The sequence below is a fragment of the Stenella coeruleoalba genome (genome assembly GCF_951394435.1).
Source record: "Stenella coeruleoalba genome assembly, chromosome: 16".
Taxonomy (NCBI): Eukaryota; Metazoa; Chordata; class Mammalia; order Artiodactyla; family Delphinidae; genus Stenella; species Stenella coeruleoalba.
The window spans coordinates 35,246,443-35,268,677 of record NC_137162.1 but is presented as its reverse complement, the minus strand read 5'-3'; the positions used below and the strand labels follow the sequence as shown (position 1 = coordinate 35,268,677).

At 42.6% G+C, this 22,235-nt stretch overlaps 1 protein-coding gene across 8 annotated transcripts in view; it reads left to right on the top strand.

Annotated features, from left to right (window-relative positions):
• The window catches only part of RPP30 (ribonuclease P/MRP subunit p30), a 225,247-nt gene that overhangs the window by 138,996 nt on the left and 64,016 nt on the right, over window positions 1-22,235 (top strand). The window contains exon 18 of one of the 8 annotated variants that reach the window (XR_013824213.1): window positions 10,405-11,888. The exons of the other annotated variants lie outside the window; for them this stretch is intronic. The gene's annotated coding sequence lies outside the window, so the exon portion shown is untranslated. Of the gene's footprint in view, window positions 1-10,404; window positions 11,889-22,235 lie in introns of those variants that run through there. 8 annotated transcript variants of the gene reach the window in all.

The following is a 22,235-nucleotide window of genomic DNA, read 5'->3' as shown; positions in this document are numbered from 1 at the left end:
TTTTCCATTGTGGTTCCTCACAGGGTATTGAATATAGTTCCGTGTGCTGTACAGTAGGGCCTTGTTGTTTATCCATTCTATATATACTAGTTGGCATCTGCTAATCCCAAACTCCCTCTCCCACCCCCGCCCGCTTGGCCACAAGTCTGTTCTCTGTCTTTTGCTTTTCAAATGCGAACTGTGTGGCCTCAGGTACATTAGGGGTGAGCAGTAGGCAGGAAAGAGAAACTCACTTTATATTTGGCCAGTTCCCAGCCAGCCCCTTGTGAAACCAGTCAGACAGCTGCCATGTCGTGGAGGGAGGTGTGGAAACTTGGGATAAGTTGAGCGTGGAATGAGAACCTGACCACTATTACCACCACCACAATCATGATTCCTATGCTCTTAAGGCACTTGGTGCATGTTAACCCTGCCCCAGACGCCCCTTAAGCCTGAGCTCCTCCCCCATTGTAAGGTACACACAATGGGCAGTTGCCTGTACTTCCCTGGAATTTTTGGGACAAGCTCCCTTCAACCCCACCATCATGGAGCACCCACAAGGGCCCTGTGATGTACCCAGAGGTGTATAGGCATTGTCCTGGCCCTTGAGATGCTCACAGCCGTGTCTTTCTTTCAAGTCAGCTCCCTTATTGGGAACAGCATGACAGGGTATTACCTGTTTTCTCCCAGGAAAAGGCTCTGAGCTCAAATTCCCATGCAGATTCTTGGATGTAACAGACTCCAACTGGAACTCATAGTGATTCTCTGTGAGAATCACTTGATTCTCTGTGAGAGTCAGGGCTTTCCTCTCTCTGATAAAAGCCCTGACTCCAGGAGCTGGGACCCAAGCAGTCACGTCTGTGTTCCATGGCCCTGTACCTTGAATCACTGACAGATCCAGGGGAACAATGAGCCCTAGGTGCATGCGTCAGGACCCCGCCTTCCTATCCACAATCAGTTACCATAGGGGTAGGTTAAAATGTTAGCAGTTTGCTCACGACTAGCAACTGTCCTTTAAAATTGCCATAATTTTGAACTGAGTTACCTAACCTGGGTGGGCCAGCTCATTAGAGTTTGTCTACAGAACCAAAACTAAAAGAAGAGGGTCATCTTTCCTCTGGAGGTAGAAGCCACAGGGCAGGACCTTAACCCTGTGAGCAATCTTGTCCCCGCTAACCTGAAGATGATGGTCTACAGTTCAAGGCAGTGATAACTTCTCTCTTCAGACAAGACAGAGATGAGAGACAGAGACAGAGAGTCCTGGAGACATTTGATCCTTGGGGCCCAACTGCCCCTTCCCCCTTGTGTCGGCAGTTATATGAGGCAGCCCCTTATCCTTTCAATAAATTCTCTATTGCCTGTTAATTAGTGATGGGTTTCTATCACTTGCAGCCAGAATGACACATTGGCAACTTTTCTCATCCTGACAGCTGGCCTATCCCATAATTAGATGAGCTTTCCTGTTTGTTTGGTTAGGTGGTTTTGGTTTGCTTTGCTTCAGATCATCCATTTGTCCCCTTTCCTCAAGGATACCTCTGAGTCACAACCTGCTATATGCGGCACCCAGGTGTTCAAGATTTTTTGAGGACACCACTCCAGGTGGCCCAAAGTTCCCCATGGCATTCCTCTCCCCTACTGCAGGTCACGGCCTGACCACCCCACTGTGGGAGGAATTCTGTGTCTCCTGACTCAGTACCCTCCCATTCTGCTACCTCAACAACCCCACCCCTTCTCTGTGCTTGCTTGGGATTTCTAGCAGGTGATAGCACAAAATTTAACAACGATGCCCCCTCCTCCATCCAGAACTGTGAACCCCCCCTGCCTCTAAGAATTTTAATCAGCCTCCTTTCTTCCTCCTTCCCCTTTCCTCTGTTAGCATTAGATCCAAACCCTTGGACAATTGAAAATTATCTCCTCTTTTTAAAACCTGAGGGACCCCTGCTTTAAGGCTTCATTTGAAACATTTGACCTCAATTTCAATAGACTTTTAGGGATCTTATTTCTAAAGATTATATATAGAGGTCCTTGACAATCTCAGATTGAATACTCACTGTCTCCCCATGTGGCAGACATTTTTTTCGCTATAGAACATTTGAATTTTCCTCCTATTTTCCTGAAATTGGTGGGAGACAGAACCCACCTCCTCCTGTAGAAGCTGAAAAGAGCTTCCCTCTTCCAGCCTCTCTTGCAGCTAGAATGTAAGCACCCAAATTAGGTGTGGCCCATCAAATGCACACATCTGAGACTTAGAATCAGAAGCTAATTAGGCAAAGATGAAGGGGTCACGAATTATCCATTCTGGCAGTGGCCGCAGAGACAGCAGCAACATCCAGTCTGTAGAGGCAGCCATGGCCTTGGTGCCTCCAGTGGGGTCCAGTGCCCCACAGCCCACCAGCAGTGTCCATGTTGGACAACTTCTGTGGCATTGATCTCACCTGAGGACTGGCTGCCTAGCTACACTTTGTGCCTCTGCTCATCTTCTCAACTTGGTTCTCCAGCCTTCCCCAAGGACTGTGTAATGCTCCCAGTGTCCTTTCTTCTTTAAATTGCTCACAACTAGAAACCATGAAAGACACACTCTCAAAGTGTTCACGATAGGCAGCAATTTGTTTGTTTCTTGCGGCACAAATTGACATATGTAATCTGGAAGGCTAACACGTATGATCTAGTTGCTTCCCTGGTGGGTGAGCCTGACTCCCAGGATCCACAGCTCAACATAACTTGATTCTTTCCTTGTGAAATGGTAATAGACAATTTGTTTCTTTTCTTGGTGGGGGCAGGGGAGGAGCCACACTGACTCAGTTGGATAGAATTGATAGAATTGCAAAGAAGGGAAGAGCTGGCTTGGACCCAGAAAATAGCTTAATAAATGACTTCAGTCCTGTACATAAAATATAATCATAGATCTCATGGGATCACTTCAGCAATGCTTCTTCCATTTTATGGGGGAAATTAGCTTCTGTGGTGATCATGTGACTATTTTGTTTATCAACTGATCCAGGATGGTGTGGACAGTCAGAGGAGATGCTATTAATGGGAATTCTGAAACAACAGACAGAATGGTCACCCTAAGTAGTAGAGTGGAGACTTGGAGATTCTAGTTCTCGGGATCTATCAGGCTGAGATATCAGTGGTGGTGTCTGGCTCACAGCACCCTCTCTATCTTCTTCAACCACCTTCTCCTTCTCTTCCTTCAGGTCCAAAGCTGGAGACTGACAAGTGTCAACATGCCTGCCGCTTGCACACACACCCCCATTCATGCATCTGGCAATATATTCTACATTTGCATGCGTTCTTACAGGGGTGATTTCCATAGCAACAGTAGGAGTATAAAAAAGGCACCTGAGTGATACCTTAAAGATAAACCCTTTTGAAGAAGCCCTCCATCTAGGGAATTACAGGCTCTTGCCACTTCAAGTTTCTTAGCGCCCCGTCACATATACACATTTCTAACTCCAGTTCACTGTCTTCCAGTGTAATGAATTACAAACATTCTGGCCTCCCTTTTAGGCCAGAAGATAAAGAGAAATCCTGGCTGGAGAGCTGTGGTTCATGAGTATTTTATGAACCAAGAAGGAAGGAGGAAAAAAACTTTCATGTTTTGAGTACCTACAAGGCACTTGGCACTTTTACTTATTTTATCTCATTTTCATAAAAACCCAGGCAGAACAAGGACTCTTCTGCAGCACAGGCTGAGCCTTGTGCGAAACCGGCAAATTTCACATCCAACTTCCTATTCCTGTGTCTCATCACTGAGAAAGCCAGAGAAGGAGGAGCATGAAATGGTTAGAAAAAGAGGGTCTGTGTTGGGTGGGGATGGGAATGAGAGGGGTAGGGGACGTAGATGTCAGCAGGAGAGCTGAAAACACAAGGCTCAGGCTGGCTGTTCTCTTTCCAAATCCTTTGTCTCATCAGAGCAGAGGGGACAGAAGGAGGAAAGGATAGTATTGATTCATTTTCTGATCTGAGGAATGGTGTCCTGCAAGTAAAAGGTGTTGACTAATTGGGACTCGCTTCCTGGAAACCTGTCAGCCTCAATGGAAAGGAATTTCCATTCTAGTCTTCTTTCTCTATTCTCCGTTTTTTTTAATGGAAAGAAATTTGTACACAGTGCTATATTTTTAAACAAAACAGTGGTAATTTTTCAGCTCCCTACAAGAATCTTTTCATTTTCTTGAGCCTGTGTCACTGGTTTGTAAAAAATGTTTGCACTTGGGAGCATATGTGAGAAAGGTTTATCTCACGTGTACTTGACATTTTATTTAGTTCATTTGTTTGTTCATTCGCACAACGACTGCTTATTAGACTCCTGCTTTGTGTCGGTCCTGGTGCTTTAGGCTGAGAAATGCACATAGACGTAGGCCTTGCCCTCTCAAAGCTTGTCATCTAATTGAAAAAAAGAAAAGAATCAGTTAATTATGCAATTTATAATTGCAAATTGTGATGACAAGGGTGATGAAAAACAAGAGCGCATGACAATGCTAGACATGCTAGGGTGTGACCCTTGTTCCTCCAACATTCTACCATCAGGATCTATCCGTTTGAAGGGTGGACAAGTTCACGCATTAAGTCATCCACCATGTAGCATGAATAAGTTCAATCACATTGTTTTCCATCAAACAAATGTGTGAGATCAGTGTTCTGAGGAAGTGGGAGGATTAATGGAATCAGTGGAGAATAAAGGAATAATTGGGGGACACTGGATGTTGTTTGGTGGGCAAATCCGGTCAGGGAGCTCCAGAAACCCTATTTGCAGCAAGAAGGCACCAGATGCCAGAGAGGGAGGGAGAAGGACACAGAATGAGAAGCTAAGAGCACAGAAAACAGATCTGTCCTAAGGAGGGCCTTCCCCGACACTGCACAGACGGAGATAAAGGATGACTGCTCTAAGATATAGAGAGTGATCTTAAATTCACTCATCATTAGTACCTGAGCTATTCAAAGGTAATTTTCAATGACTTCATGATTAATAATAGACACAGGTGTTTGGCATGCTCTCTGAAATCAACTGACATCCTTTTATTAGTGGTTTTCCAGATGGCCACATTGGATTCTGCCAACTAACGCCAGATGGGAAGGGTACCCTGAGCTGGGCTGAATCTGCACATCCCTCCAGTTGTTACCTATCAAGCTTGGGCTCCTGAATGAGATAACATGGGATATGGTTGGGTTAAATGAACACTCTTTATTCCTGGTTATAACTTAATCCTTCTTTGCTCCCTTATCTTAGTGAATCAGATCGAACAACGTACAAACTCAAATTCTCTCCCCCTTCCCTTTATTTTAGTCTGAAGTCTAAGCCAGAATGAATTATAAGAAATCAGCCCTTTGGTTTGCTTTGCCCTGGGCTTCCACCTGGCCCTGCGTATCCTTCTGGATAAAAACACCTCCTAAGATGACGGCCCAGCCAATGCTGTTTTACCATTCTGAAGGCAGGATTGATAAAAGAGAGTTTCCCTGGGGTTAGCTGTCATTCATTCACCATGAATGGTCTCCATTGCCAAGTCTTGAGGAGGGTGTGTGGACCCTCTACTAGGGCCATGTAAAGCTCCTCCCTGAGTTTAGTGCTGGGGAAAGAGATTATGCAAACACTGTCAAATTTAGGGTCGGTTGGGACTGTTCATGCAAGAGCTGTTACTGTCCATGAAGAGCTAATGTGGGTTTCCTCTAGCATTTCCCCTTCTCTTAAGCAATTCTGAATTTCTCTCGGAGTCTAAATGTCAACGGGATATTGCTTTATGTAGATTGAAACCTTTCTCTACTTTTCAACTTTATTTTAAGTTAAGCCATGTCAAAGAGCTCCCTCCACGTGCCTAAGGTTGAGTGATCCCGGGAGGGCCGGACTACATCTTACAACACTTCATCTACACGTGGCTTGTCAGGAGCCTTTGCAAAATAAAAGTTGAATGATTCAATCATTCAAATATCAGGCAACTTCTCTGCTTTCTGGAAATGTATAATCTGGTGAGAGAGATAAAGGCACACATACATAAAAAAGATGTATAAAGTAGTGTGCTACAATGAGAAGTGCTCTAGGCTGGAAGTCAGGGGCCCACGTCACAGTGGTGGTTCTGTCATTTGTAGATGGTGACTCGACACTGCTTCTCTGAACCCCAGTTCCCTCCTCTGTAATGTAAAGGATTTGGACTAGATAATATCAGATGATTCCCTGTAGACTCTCCCTCCAGACCACATCCCAAATCTACTCTCTTGCCTCAGTGTCCAATACTGCTCCTGTCCACACTAGCACCATCTCTTTCCTCTACAATCGTAAAAGCCCCTTGTCTTCCTGCTTCCATTCTTGCCGTCCTTGAATTCAGTGTCACAGCCAGAGTAATCTCTAGAAAACACAAATCATATCTTGTCACATGCCCCTCCCTACTACCTAAAATTCTCTGACTGGCTCCCTACTGCACGTAGACTAAAACAGAAGCCACGCAGCAGGCCTTCCGTGACCTCCACGGCCTGGCCTCTGATTAGCTCTCGGACTTTCCCTTCTAGTGCTCTCCTCCTCATTCACTATGGGATGACCACCTTCCTTGCCCAAACAATGCCCGTACTAATTCTGTCCCGTCCTTCCATCCAGAAACTTCCCTTCCCAATAGACTCATATCTTCTTGGCTTTTTGCCCCACGCACACCATAGTCTTTCTCTATCCCTCTAAGTGGGACCAGGAGACCAAGGAGATAAGTAGAAGAAATCAAGATTGGATTCTAATCCAATCGAGAAATTAAGTGGAGGATGACATCAAGGTTTCTCATTTGGGAGACTAACGGGGGCAGGAGACTAGAAGAGGAAGAACAGGTGTGGGACACGTTAAAGGAATTTCCAGTGGATCCTTTGTTAAACCCTCGCCCTTCTTTTGCTCCCTTTCCCTTATCTAGGATACATAAGCATAGTCATCGCTAAGCTAGTTGCTATGTTCAGCGTCTGCTCTGATTGGTCAGTGCCAATTTTTAACATCGTGGCTGCTAGTGGTCTTTGAAGTGCCTTGTTCCCCTCTCTGAATCATTTCCTACTCTATGCTAGAAGGCCATCCCCAGGCAGAACTTTTTCCCCCTAAAGGCAGAAATTCCTAAATTTGAGATTATGGGGCCACCCAAGAAACAGGCGGAGTTTATTTGAAGACTCTCCTCTTTAAACCTTACAATTCATCAAAATTTGCATTCCGCTTCATAAGAAATCTGTATTTGTTTTAATATAAAAATAATGTGTTAAAGTACTATCAAGCTTTGCAGTTTAGAGAGTGGGCTTTGCAGTCAGAATGGTAAGAGTTTGCATCGCTGTTCTGCCTTTTGGTAGTTGTATGACCTTGAGAAAGTGCCTTGGCCTCTCTGAGCCTCCATACTCCTCGTATGGTTGTTGAGCACGTGGTAAATAGTCTATGGATTGTGAACGCTGAGGGCCAGAGTCTGTGTTTTGTTCATCTTTGGATTCTTCACAGAGTCGAGAAGAGTGTCACATCTATAGAAGTCACTTTATATGTCTTTATTCCTCTACAGCAGACATATGCGCACCTACAGTTATCCCATTTTTACCACTAGATGGAGAGCACGTATCCTAGGAATTTCAATCCATTGGTGAGAAAGCAAATGTTTGTCTTTCATGTCTTAATGAAATCAACGTATGTATCGATGACAATATCATTAAAACTGGCTCTCAAAAAAACTGCAACTGTAAGATACCTCTCAGACCTATTTGTTCTTAAAATAATTAGAAGGCAGAGGCAAGGAAGAAACACTAAGTTCAGGATAGCGGTTACCTCTGGGATGGGATAAATTGGAATTGGGTGGGAATGGCGAGCTCTAAATGTATCTAACTGCTGATTTCTTATTTCAAAATAGATTTGAAGAAAATATGTCCTAAAATGTTAAGCTAGGATGAGTTCTGGGTGGTTGAATAGTTAGATGTATTTCTCTGTGTTTGAAAATTTGAACAACTGCAAACTTTTTTACCGGGGGGTGAGGGGTGGGTGGGGAAGCCTCTAAGATGAAATTTATCCTCACTGTTTCTATCTCGATACGTCTGCCTAACAAGCTTTTCAATACTCTCCTCACATAACTGCAATTTGCAGCAAAAACTACAACAGAGGAAAAACCATACCGTGTCTCTCCTGTTACCACCCTCCTACTATATTTTACCCTGAAGTTAAGTCCACTACAGGCCATCACTTAAACTCAGTTGGCTAACTAGTTCTCGTCTCTGAATTGGATTGTTTTCAACTAAGTTGAATGATGAAGAAAACCGGTTTTCACATGTCTGTTCTGGTTACTACGGCTATGTAACAAGCCACCCCAAACTTTAGGGGCATAAAACAACCATTTGTGATGCTCGTGGAATTCTACTCTGTGATATCTGGGACCTCAAGTTGGGAGACCCAAGTTGAGGGTGACTTGACAGTTGGGAGTGCCTCGCTGGTTGGGGGCAGAGATCACTGGGAGGTGTCTTCATTCTTGTGGCTGGTAGTTGATACTGGCTGTCAGCTGGAACTTCGGCTGGGGCTGTCAGCTGAGCCATCTACTGGTGATAAACAAGTCACTGTGGTTGGCCCAGATTCCGTGGGAGGGGACAGAGACACATGCTCTCGGTGGGAGAGGTGTCAAAGAATTTGCAGGCATATTGTAAAACATCACAATATCTTCTTGCCTCTGCCATCACCGTGAAGTAGAATTGATAAACCTGGACCCTACTTCCCCTTTGTCCACTCAAGTGATCCATATGGAGGAATATCTGTGTGTATCCACTCAATTATCTGGGAACACGTTCGGTCAAGTTCAGGTGGCTCGGGTATAAGCTAACATGGTAATTGATTTTATCAGCTCTATTCCTTGTGAAGCTGACTAGTTATTTCTTATGACCAGTAAACATAAAGGTCATAAATAACACATATACTAAAATCTTCACCATAATGAAATATTCTCAAAGGGGAACTTTATTAATTATCTATTGTTGCATAACAAATCATTCTAAAATTTAATAGCTTAAAACAACAAACATTTATTATCTCATAGCTTCTGTGGGTCAGGAACTTGTGAACAGCTTAGCTGAGTGGCTCTGACTCAGGGTCTCTCATGGTGTTGCCGTCAAGATGTTGCCCAGGGCTGTGTCATCTGAAGACTTAACTGGGGCTGAAGAATCTGCTTCCAGAGTGGCTCGCTGATGTGGCTGTTGGCAGGAGCCCACAGTTCCTCATCAGTTGTTGGCAGGTGACCTCAGCTTCTCACTATGTGGGCCTCTCCATAGAACCGCTTAAGTGTTCTCATGACATACATGACAGCTGGCATCTTCCAGAGCGAGTGACCCGAGAGAGAGAGGGAGGAGGAATCCATGGTACCTTTTATGTTCAAGTCTCTGTAAGTGGCACAAGGTCACACCTGCCGTATTCTATTCATTAGAAGTGAGTTACTAAGTCCAGTTACTAAGTCAGCCTCAAGGAGAGGGGAGCTAAGCCCCACCTCTTGAAAGGAAGCATATCAAAGAATGTGTGATTATATATCAAGACTGGCACAGGGAGTTTGAGAAAGGTTTCTCTCACTCTGTCCTGAAGGGATCTGCCTCAGGGCACCTGTCTTTATTTATACAACCAATGTGGGGAAATAAGTAGTTTCCATGCGAAAAATTAGCAATCAGTTTCCACTATGCCATTCAGATGGGAAATACTTCAGACTGCTCTCTTCTACTCTGCTCCTATCTCTATAGGATGGAAACTATGATTCTTGTCAATAAAAGCTTGGAGAATGCTTTAGAACATTGTGTATTTTACTTTACCCTTACTCATAATTGTGGTAATATTACAGAGGCGTGGGCATTCCCATTTCAACCACTGCATTGACACCAGGGTCAATTTGGCCACCCATGTTGCCTAGATAGGTATGTTCTTCCTTGTAATCCATTCTACAATATATCTTTCAAAACTCCAAACTTGAATGGTCAGGATGATAGATGAGGCTGTGCTTCAGGGCAAGGTGGCTCATAAGATACAGAAAAATTACCATCTTCAAAAAGCAAAACCCAGAGAAATAAAGTGCAATCTTGAGTAACTGTTTCTCATCCTTCATGAGGGGTAGCAGAAAAGAGTCAATGACTCATTTAACCGAGAAAAAGAAACTTAAGTGGCACCCAATTTGGATATCTAAAATGAAGATCTTGTACGAGTCCTAACCTGGGAAATGCCAGTCCTTGGGATGAGGTAGCCAGGTCCCTGACAGAGAGATGGGGGTAACTCCCAAGGAAAAAGGGTCGAATTGTGTCTGGTTCTGGAACTAATTCAACTTGACTACTTAGCAGTAAAGATAAATTCAACCCACAGAGAAAACTGCAAATAACATTTTCCTGGCAAGTCCTTCAGTGGACTTAGTGTGTTTAGATATATGAGTGGTTGAATGACCTTTTCTGCCTTGGTGTTTCGCATTTTCGTTTTTCCAGGACTGATTTTCCATCTGGCCTAACCAGAGCCCAAAGTTGCTGAATCAAACAGAGCCCATAGGCCTGACTTGAGCTGGCTGGAACATGCGCAGAGCTGGGAAAGACAAATCTGCTCCTTTCTGAAAGGCCTATCGAGCAGAAACCTGTTCCTCCCTGCCCGCCTCAGAGCACAGCCCTGAAAGAGAACCTATCCAGCTCTCCACCACCCCTGCCGGTGGGGCAATAGCAGGCCTGGGGGTGTTTCCATCTGAGAAGCTGGCTGTGTGAAGAGGAAGGAGGGCGTTATCACGTGTAAGGACAGTATTACACAGGCCTGGTTCCCGTCCCAGCATCCGGGGGTGGTCTGCTGATCCCCAGCAGCCCCAGAGAAAACTTGGAGGCACCATGGAACTCCAGAAGGGCTCAGGAACAGCAGAGTGCTGATCGACCCCGCAAGTATCTGGCAGAAGTAACAGAGGGACAGTGGAGCTGAAAGCAGCTAGACCAGACGGGGTCACGGACACCCCTGGGATGCCAGCAACCAGAGATGGGATATATCTCAAGAGAGGCAGCCTTTGCCAGGATGCCATGTAGGTTCTGCACGCTGGGGGAGAAGGAGGACGGTAGAGAAAATCCAGGATTAACTGAACTTTGAGATGAAACGACTGAGAAATGAGAAAGCACAGAGGTTTTATAGAAATGATTACGATTGCATATTCTGCCATTTAGCACATTAAGTTTCATTGCAGAAAATAACGTTATATTTCTTGCCTACCCAAGTTTGTGGCTTAAGAAAATCCAAACTTGTCATTCTTTGTTTCTTCTTATACCTTTCCCTGTTTTTCACAACATATAGAGGGAAAAGGCTGTTTGGGGTTAGTGGGTCTCTCGGCATCTCAACAGATGACTATAGCCATGCAGTGTGAAGTCAGCACCAGAAAGTCTTCTAGACCAGAGGTCAGAAAATATTTTCTTTAAAGGGCCAGATGAGGAATACTTTAGGTTTTTCAGACTATACAGTCTCTGTTGCAACTCTCACAACTCTCACATTGTAGCACAAAAGCAGCCAGAGACAATACATAAACGAATGGGCACCACTGTGTGCCAGTGAAACTATTACGGTCAATGAAATCTGAATTTCATATAGTTTTCACATGTCACAAAATATTATTCTTTCTTTGACTTTTTCTTTCAAGCATTGAAAAATGTCAAAACTACCCTTAGCTTTCAGGCCATATAAACACAGACGGCGGACTGGATTTGACCCATGGGCAGTAGCTTGCCAACCCTTATTTTATACTGACCACTGCTCTCCACACCATCGAAGGGATTAATCTATTCACGTGCATGGCTCTGGGTTAAAAAGGTCAACTCCTTAAAAAAAATGCCAGGACATCAAGTCTCCCTAGGAATCACAGAATCTTTTCACACGGTATTTCCCTGGGAATTACCCTTTTTACGTGGTTTTAAGGCAAGTGACAAGCTTTAAACCTAAGAAAAGCCACAGCTCATATACAAACTACTGTTATATTAGCAGAAGGTATCAGCTGGGCTCTAAGCCTCAGGTAGACAGGGTCTGTGTCTGTTTTCCCTGCTGCTGTATTGCTGGGGTCTAATGTAGTATCTGACACAGAGTAGGCATTAAATAAATGTTTGTTGATTGAATGATTGAGTGACTGAAAAGTCCTTTCCAGCACTTTTCAAAACTGTTTTATTCCATCATATGTGTGTTACATAACTCTCACTTTAAAAATGCCTGTAACTGTGATTTAGAATTCAGAAGAATCATCATGCATAAATAGAAGATTTTCTTCAAACGTTGGACCAAAATTCCATGTCAGTGTAAAACTGCAAAGCCATTGTTGGCTCTATTTAAGGGGGTACCTGTTTGCCCCAAGAAGCTAAGGAAAGGTAACTGCAAGTATGAGACTGTTCTTGGTAAGAAAGGTGTTGCCTGTGTCACTCTCCTGTCACTCTCCTAATTTTGACCTACGGTGGCCTCCACCATTATGCCCAGGACATGAAAGAGCTACCTAGAAAACTTACCAGGACCCACGATGTGGTAGGAGCCGATTTTGAAAACCCCTTTGCTCTGTGCTAAATTGGCACATCTCCCCCCATTAAGCCACACGACATCTAGGCAGAAGAGAGCAAACTCAGAGAAAATCACACAGCATGTGGCTACTTCAACTCAGTGTTTAATATGAATAAGCTTCTTAGCTCTCCTTTTAAAGTTTTCTTTTTTAAATCCCGAGTAACTTTGCAGAGGGCATCACGAAAATGTGGGAGACTTTGGGATGATAACTAACCTGTGGTACCAAGAAGAGGCAAAAGAAAAAGATCAAAGAGTCATTTCTCTAGGCTGGGTGGTACCTTGGCACTGAATCCTGGGAACAGATGCTGGCTGATTTGAATTAAAAAGGAGCAGGAATAGCCAAAGATAAGAAATAATTGGCTAAAAGATACAAAGCCGTACTTTTGACTGGGGACAATAAAGTTTTCCAAGCAGAGGTTAGAATAAGTGACTTAACAAAAAATAATAACCTCAAGGAAAACTAGGAGAAGAGAAGCATTGCTAAATATCTTTCCCCTGAAGTTTGAATTAAGACACGGTCAGCGAAGAAGAGACCCTTTCCAAAGCCTCAGCAGGATAAATCAATCTAGTGGAGGTCTTTGTGTTCCCGGAGAATGATGTCAGAACCCATCCCAGGAAGAAGAAAGAGATGTTTGCTCTAAAGGTCACTTGAGAACTATAAAGATAAATGCTATTTGTAATGACTTGAAAAGGCTTCCAGGAAGGAGAGAAGTCAACTAACTGTTGTAGAATCAACGGAAAAGGAAAAACTCTCCTGGCTGAAAACTTTCAGAGGGTCCTTTAGACATTCTTGAAAGTCTGTGAAACTTTGAGGGGAAAGAATCCAAGAGTATGATTATGGAAAATTTATGTTATATCCTTTAACTGTTAAAAGTAGGTTGTATGTTGACACATGTGTTGGTCATTAAAAAATAATTGAAAAGGCTCTGGCAGTAAGAAGTCAGGGACTAACAATCCCTCCACCCTGGTTATTAATTGACCCTGAGAGTCCTTAGGTCAACCAGATATTCATAGTGCAGTGAGATATCTGAGTATATAGAGTTAAAAACACTAGCTTGTGATCCAGGAGACGTGGGTTCACACTTCAGCTCCATTACCTTCTTTTTTTTCTTTCCTTCTTTGTCTCTCTATCTCTCTTTCTTTCTTTCTTTTTTTCTGGCTGTGTCTCGCGGCTTGTGGGAGTTTAGTCCCCCAACCAACCAGGGATCAAACCTGCGTCGCCCCCTGCAGTGGAAGAACAGAGTCTTAACCACTGGACCACCAGGGAAGTCCCTCTTTTTTTTTTCCTTCTTATTGAATAAAAGATTCTTTAAATTCTGTAGTGCTTTACAATTTTCAAAAATTTCACACACATGATTTCATATAATCTCACAATAACCATTTTTTCCCCTACTCCTACCTTGTCCCTCTCCTCTTCCTTCTCCCCACTGGTAACCACTAGTTTATCTCTATATCTGTGAGTCTGCTTCTTTTTTGTTGTATTCACTAGTTTGTTGTATTGTTTAGATTCCATATATATAAATGATAGCATACAGTATCTGTCCTTCTCTGACTTATTTCACTTGGCATAATGCCCTCCGAGTTCATCCATGTTGCTGCAAATGGCAAAATTTCATTCTTTTTTATGGCTGAGTAGTATTCCATTGTGTGTATATACCACATCTTCTTTATCCATTCATCTGTTCATGGACACTTATGTTGCTTCTGCACCTTGGCAATTGTAAGTAATGCTGCTATGAATACTGGGGCACATGTACCTTTTTGAATTAATGTTTTTGTGGGGGTTTTTTGGATATATACCCAGGAGTGGAATTGCTGAGTCATGTGGTAGTTTTATTTTTATTTATTTATTTATTTTTTTGTGGTACGCGGGCCTCTCACTGTTGTGGCCTCTCCCGTTGCGGAGCACAGGCTCCGGACGCGCAGGCTCAGCAGCCATGGCTCACAGGCCCAGCTGCTCTGCGGCATGTGGGATCTTCCCGGACCGGGGCACGAACCCGTGTTCCCTGCATCGGCAGGAGGACCCTCAACCACTGCGCCACCAGGGAAGCCCTATTTTTGATGTTTTGAGAAACCTCCATACTATTTTCCACAGTGGCTGCACCAGTTTACTTTCCCATCAACAGTGTACCAGGTTTCCCTCTTCTCCACATCCCCACCAATATTTGTTATTTGTGTTCTTTTTGATGATAGCCATTCCCATAGGTGTGAGGTGATATCTCATTATGGTTGTGATTTGCGTTTTCCTGATGATTAACGATGTTGAGCAACTTTTCATGTGCCTGTCAGCCATCTGCGTTTCATCTGTGGGAAAATGTCTACTCAGTTCTTCTGCCCATTTTTTAATTGGGTTGTTTGTTTTTTTGGTGTTGAGTTATATGAGCTGTTTATATATGTTGGATATTAACCCCTTATTGGTCATATCATTTGCAAATATCTTGACCCATTCAGTAGGTTGTCTTTTAGTTTTGTCGATTTTTTCTTTTGCTGTGCAAAAGCTTTTAAGTTTAATAGGTCCCATTTGTTTACTTGCTCTTGTTTCCTTTGCTTTAGGAGATGGATCCAACAAAATATTGCTGCAATTTATGTCAAAGGCTGCTCTGCCTATGTTTTCCTCTAGGAGTTTTATAGTATCCAGTCTTGCATTTAGGTGTCTAATCCATTTTGAGTTTATTTTTGTGTATAGTGTTAGGGAGTGTTCTAATTCCATTCTTTTACATGTAGCTGTCCAGTTTTCCCAGCACCACTTATTGAAGAGACTGTCTTTTCTCCATTATATATTCTTGCCTCCTTTGTCATAGATTAATTGACCATAAGTGTGTGGGCTTATTTCTGGGCTCTCTATTCTGTTCCATTGATCTATGTGTCTGTTTTTTGTGCTGGTACCAAACTGTTTTGATAACTGTAGCTTTGTAATATAGTCTGAAGTCAGGGAGCATGATTCCTCCAGCTCTGTTCTTCTTTCTCAAAATTTGGCTATTTGGGGTCTTTCGTATTTCCACACAAGTTTTAAAATTATTTGTTCTAGTTCTGTGAAAAAGACCATTGGTATTTTGATAGGGATTGTATTAAATCTGTAGATTGCCTTGGGTAGCATCGTCATTTTAACAATAATAATTCTTCCAGTCTAAGAACATGGTATATCTTTCCATCTGTTTATGTTGTCTTCAATTTCTTTCATCAGTGTCTTATAGTTTTCCAAGTACAGGTCTTTTATCTCCTTGCATAGGTTTATTCTGAGGTATTTAATTTTTTTTTTGATGTAATCAACTCCATCACCTTCTAACAATGAGAACTGCTACACATCATTTATCCTTTCATAGTCATAGCCTCCTTATCAGTGAGGTGAAGATAATGAGTGTTCTTTGTAGGGTTATTTTTTTTTAATATTTATTTATTTATTTAGGCTGCAGCAGGTCTTAGTTGTAGCACATGGGATCCTCGTTGTGGCATGTTTTAGTTGTGGCATGTGGGCTCTTAGTTGTGGCATGCGGTCTTCTTAGTTGTAGCATGCAGACTCTTAGTTGTGACGTGCAAACTCGTACTTGCAGCATTCATGTGGGATATAGTTCCCTGACCAGGGGTCGAACCCAGGCCCCCTGCACTGGGAGCGCAGATTCTTACCCACTGGACCATGAGGGGAGTTCTCCTTGTAGGGTTATTTTTAAGTGAAGTCCCTAGAGTGGGAGTAGGTGCTCAGCAGATGGCCTTGAATCTGTTGCACTTGAATCAACTTAGTAGCTAACTACATCGGGCACTTACTATGTGTAAGTGCTTTGTTCACACTGTCTGGGTCTTCCCAATAGCCCTATGACCAGGGCAGGGATTGCTATCCCCTTTATACAGGTGAGAAAACTGAGGCTCAGAAAGGTTAAAGAAACTTGCTCGTGGCACAAGCTAATGGGTAGTCAAGCCAGCCAGCCTGGCTCCAAGGCCTTGTTCTTACCTGACCTGATATCAGGGGGAGAGAGTGTGACAGGACTTACATCCCCGTCTACCTCTTTATTCCTATTATGACACAGGGAATGAGATGAGGAGGTTTTCCTCTCTCAGTAGCATAAATAGCTACTGACCTCGTTCCAATAAGAAAAGTTAAAGGGAGTGGCCTTAAATATAAAAAGTACAGTCATAACTAACGTTTTATGGTCCAGGCAGTGTTCTAGATGCTTTATTATATGGATTCATTAATTTTCTCAGCGTTCTGAGGCAGTTGCCACCATCTTTTCCACTTTGTGGAGACTCTAAGCAAACATGTGGTAGAACTTGGCTTTGGACCAGCAGTTGGAGCTCCAAGGCCACACTCACCATTACACCGCACAGCCTGTTAACCTCGGGCTTTCTGCAGCGAGCCAACAAGCAATTATTGGAGCTGCCCTGGCTGTGTATCGGGAGTGGGAGGAGCAGTGTACTTTCAGAGAGAACTGTAAACTGAAGTTGGAAGACAAATAATATTTACTGACAGCTTATACTTTAAGTGCACAGGGACATTTTAAGTTAATATGTCCTACCTAGGGTTCCAAGTCCTTGGACTTCACCAAAGATAATAGCAGGGGTCTGCGAGCTATTTTTAATATTTCAAAATGCTTATTAATATGTCACAATCACATAAGACATAGTCTTCATATATGGTAACAAAGTCTTAAAGAAGAAGACTTTTAGAGACAAATTTCATTTCTAGACCCGAGGAAGGTTTCAAGAATTCCTAACTCTCGAAACGAGTGAATTTTTGTCCTATTAGAGTTGAAATAGACTTTACAGATGTCAGATTTGCCCTAATAGAGAAGATAACTCATTATCAAAGAGAATTCAACAAGACTTACAAACTTCAAGAAGGGATTTGCCGACAGACATGAAAGGCAATTTTAGCCATTTACTTAGATTTGCCAGTCACTGTCTGAGCAGAAGAGGCATTTTTCTGCCAACTGGTTGAAGCTTGTGCCAGTATGATCCTGCTGTTTCTTAATTGTCCTAAAAGCTGTAGCCAGCAATTTCCCTGCCAAGCCTGACCTCACTTTCATGTTTCTATAATATGCAGATCACAAAGCGTCCCATTCAGAGTGGGAAAATGAGAAATTACTTCCTTGTCTTTCCTCTCTTTGGAACTCACCACCTAATCTGTATATTGTCTCCCTGTAAAATAATACATCAATGGCCATCTCAAAACCTTGGGTACCATTTTCTTAAAAAAAAAAAAATCCTTGAGTACCGTTTAATGTGTGGTTAATCCTCATGGCAAACGTATAAGGTAAAGGAGGGGAAAACAGTGTTCCTCGGTTTCTGAGTAATTCAGTTTCTGAGTAATAAGCTTTCAGAATTATGACTGATGGACATAAAAATCTCTGTGTGATGTATTTAGTTGCAAATTGCAGATGAAATATAGAGTAAACTCTCATTTTTATTAAAAAAAAAGCCACATAGAAACTATGTGTGTGCACACATATGTACGTGTGTGCACACATGTACGTGTGTGTGTGTGTGTGTGTTCGGGGGGCGGGCTGTGAAGTCATGGCAAAAATCTTGCAGCATACACTCTAGCATAATCATTGGTTACTTCCCAAGGTGGGGGTGAGTGCAAGGGGCTATAAATAAGGATGTTCACTTTCATATTTGTCTACCTCTGTATTGTTTTAATGTTTTACAATAAACATATTATTTTTATAAATTCAAAAATAATTCTAAAAAAGAAAAAAGTTTGGAGTAGATGATAAATGTCCCTTATCTAGCCTTATCTAGTTTATTCTGTTGGATTCATATTTTCAAGAATGATTTCAAAGAGATGTTGGGGACTTCCCTGGTGGCGCAGTGGTTGAGAGTCCGCCTGCCGATGCAGCGGACACGGGTTCGTGCCCCGGTCCGGGAAGATCCCACATGCCGCGGAGCGGCTGGGCCTGTGAGCCATGGCCACTGAGCCTGCACATCCGGAGCCTGTGCTCCGCAACGGGAGAGGCCACAGCAGTGAGAGGCCCACGTACCGCAAAAAAATAAAAAAAAAAAAAGATGTTGGAACAACGTGTCCCGTCTCTGCAAGGAAATAGTTGCATGGTATCTGAGTCTTGTGAAAAAGCAACCTTCTGCTCAGCCCTTCTTGGAGGCTTTGCTCCTGAATAGAACGGAGGTTGAGTTGCGATGATCAAAGGATTCCATTGACCATCTCTTTGGCTCCATGGAGTTCTTTGAGGAGCAAAATTTAGATTCCAAAAAACAGGATACAGTCTTCATGATTTGTTTAGATTTTTGTAAAAGCCTTTGATAGGATTCCATAATAAAGGCAATTTGGGGATGAATCATTTGCATGGCAAAGTCCTTCCATCCCAGTAGGAATGTGACCAAAGAACTGTGGTATAGTAGAAAGAGGAAAACTTTGGACTTTGACAGAGTTACATTCAAATCCTAACTGCTGCTTAAGAGTGGCGTGGCCTCAGATAGTCTACCTGATTTCTGTGAAAGTCTCTTTCCTCTACTGTAAAACAGAATAATACAAGGGTAAGGGGTTACATGTAAAGGGCACTGCACTATACCTGGCGTGTGATAGGTGTTCTAGAAATTCGAGGCTCTCTAATAATAACTTTTTTAAGTGTAAATGGGCTTTAATCTATACTGATACTTATAGTGAACAAATAAGGGAACTTAGAACATGGATGCTCTTTTGACAGCCCCTAGGAGGATAGACAGGAAATGGCAATGGTTCTGTCCATGGTCTAGTTTCCTAGACCATTATGTTTCATTATGTGTCCTAGACCATTATGTTTCCTAGACCGTTATGTGTACATTTCGTTTCCTATCTGGCCAGATTAATCTATCACACTGTCTAAAAACTACTTGAAATATATGTCTTACTAAGGGCCGAAAGTGTCAACTCCACATATGAAACAACTAACATGCAAAAAGTAGAAAGTGACCCATTTGTAGACTTATTTGGGTTGTGTTTGCAATTGGAGGCATCTTGCTCTGCCATCTTCTCCAACATTCTGCGTCAAATAGAGATGGCAAATCCTATTAAATTTCTCAGGCACATTTCTCTGATGACTAGACTTGGCCTTGGAAGGTGAAAATCAACCAAAGGAAAATGTCTTGACACATATTGGATAAGAGGCAAACAGATGACTGAGGCATTTCAACATGACAAACTCAGAGAAAGTACTTGGGAAGAACTAAACCAAACCACATCTAGAGGATAATTGGTTGTCGGTTCTCCAACATAACCTTGGAAAGGCATCTGGGTGTCACTCCTTCAACTCATATTTGTGAGCAAGATGCCACATTAGGCCCCATGGGAGATTCAAAGATGATAAACATGGGTCTTGCCCTCTAAGAACTCACAGTCTTGTCACATTGCAGAAGACGCACAAGATCATCAAAGATTAAAATGTACTGGTTTTTATCTTCATCAAATAGCTTCCCTGGAGAATGTTTTCTGCTTCTATCATTAGCTGCCATGGGTGCTTTCGCATAGAAGAGAGCTCCATGTCTTGCCACAATCAAAGAAGATGCAGAAGAGGACCACAATGACCCTCTGTAAGACCACCACCCTGGAGCTGCAGCCTTGCTTCTTTATTTTCCATCTCCCTTCCGACAAGTTGATGCTGCTACTTCTAGCAGCATCACAGTCAGTCACTGATTTAGAGAAGTGACTTTACAACAACATGAGGAATATTGGAACATATCTGAAGGGAGCCTGGATCAAGAGTAGGAAGTTTTAGAATCCGTCCTTTCCTATCCCAGTTATTTTATTGTCTGGCTCCTTGAGTCTGAATTTTTCTCCCCAATCCCACTTGCTGCTGCTTCTCTCTAAATGCTGAAGACTTGCTCTCAGCTCTCCTTGTCCCAAGGCAGTTACACCATCTGATCTGCCCCCTTCAGGAACCACAAGTAGATCCTGAGAAAGTGGGGATCTTGGGTCCCCTGGGAGCCACCAGGGAGATGTTGACACTTCCTAGTCAGCACACCCCAAAGTTCTCCCCTGGACTCATTCCTCACAGGCATCAACTTCCATACTTTCTCTTGCTTTTCATAACTCTTCTGTAATGGCTGCCAGCACCTAAAGCCTGCACTCTTACTTCAAAGCCTGTGCCAGGTCAGTTTGAATTTAAATTACAATTTATTTAAGTGGACTGATAATCAGATCGTCTCTGTTCTCGTTCTGTCTCCATGGCCACAGGCATGACATTTCACCTCTCCAAGCTCCAGGTGACTGGATGGGAAAAACTCCATCATTGGCAAAGGCATGTTCACTGGGCACTCACATGCAAACATACACATATACACTCATTCTCAGTATAAGTTAGGAAGGTAGTTTGAATCCCAACCCCTCCGTTTACTAGCACATATAATCTGGGGCAAGTTATTTTTCTGAGTCTCAATGTCTTTATCTGTGAAGTAGAGAAAATATCACCTCCCTCAAAGGGTTCTATAACGATGGAATCTTCTAGGCAAAGCACTTAGGATTGAGCCCAGCACAGAGGAAGAGGAAGAACTTAGTAAATGTCAGTGAGCATCGCAAGCTCTCCTAAGGCTCCCTCCCCCCAATCTTCTCTTCTATCATTTTAACTGACTGATTCTTCAGGTTTTCCCTCTTTTTTTTTTCCCCCCCCATTTCTGCTGAAAGTGATAGAGGTCTGGGAAGAGAGTGGATTTGTGTTCTTTAAATGTGCCTACTTACACTAATTAAGAAATGGTAGTGCTTGTACCCACATGCTTCTAGCCTTGGTGGCCAGAAGAGACAATATGATTACACTGTGGAACTGGTCCTGAGGTTAACTGAGACTGTCTAACCATTTAAATCCCCACTTCATGAAAAATATTTTATTGCCATCACATCATATTCTTGCAAGGAAATGCCAACATCAACATTAGATGACTTCCTAAAAGTATTTTCTCAAATCTTGTTTTCGGTGAAAATTACACTGTAGGAAAAAATGTGGAGCAGTGTAATTTTAATAGCCCTTTAATTTTTTTTTGTTGTTAAAATTTACTTTGGCTTTTCTGACTATTTATTCTAGAAAATTAGAAATTACAGAAAAATATTTGGAGGAGATGAAAATTAAAATTATCCATAATCATACTACCCCAAAACAAATATTGTTGGCTTTTTGGTATTTTCTTCTTTGCAAATGCTTTTATTTTAAAGTTAAGGACATTTTTGTATATGTAGTTTTGTGTCCTGTGAACATTTTATGATGCCAATAAAAAAACCGTTTAATAAACAGAAATCGTAAGATGTGTCATTGTCTCCAGATTTAACTAATTGCCTATTGTAAGCCATTTTGTGGTTGTTTTCAATTTTGTTGTTTTGTCTACCCTACATCCCGTCTCCTTTTTCCTCTTTGATTGTTAGTGATGCTAAATATTTTTATATGTTTATTCACCACTAATATTTACGAATTGTCATTTCTGAGAATTTTTCCGGTGTTGGGGGTGTTCATGGTCATTGTTGTCATCATATCATTTGGGGCCAAGAATGGTCAAGGCCAGGTTAGCACAGACACTTGGGTAGAAAAGAGAATCATAGGTTAGAACAGTATTTATCTTCCTGATACTGGCATTTTCCTGGGACCAGGTGGTATGGAAAATAGTTATTTTTGTTGCCAAGAAATCTGTTAGAAAGTTAGTTTGCAAGGACACCCAGGCCTGGTGTGGTGCCTGAAGCTGAACAAGAAGCTACCAAGTCGGGCTTCCCTGGTGGCGCAGTGGTTGAGAGTCCGCCTGCCGATGCAGGGGACACGGGTTCGTGCCCCGGTCAGGGAAGATCCCACATGCC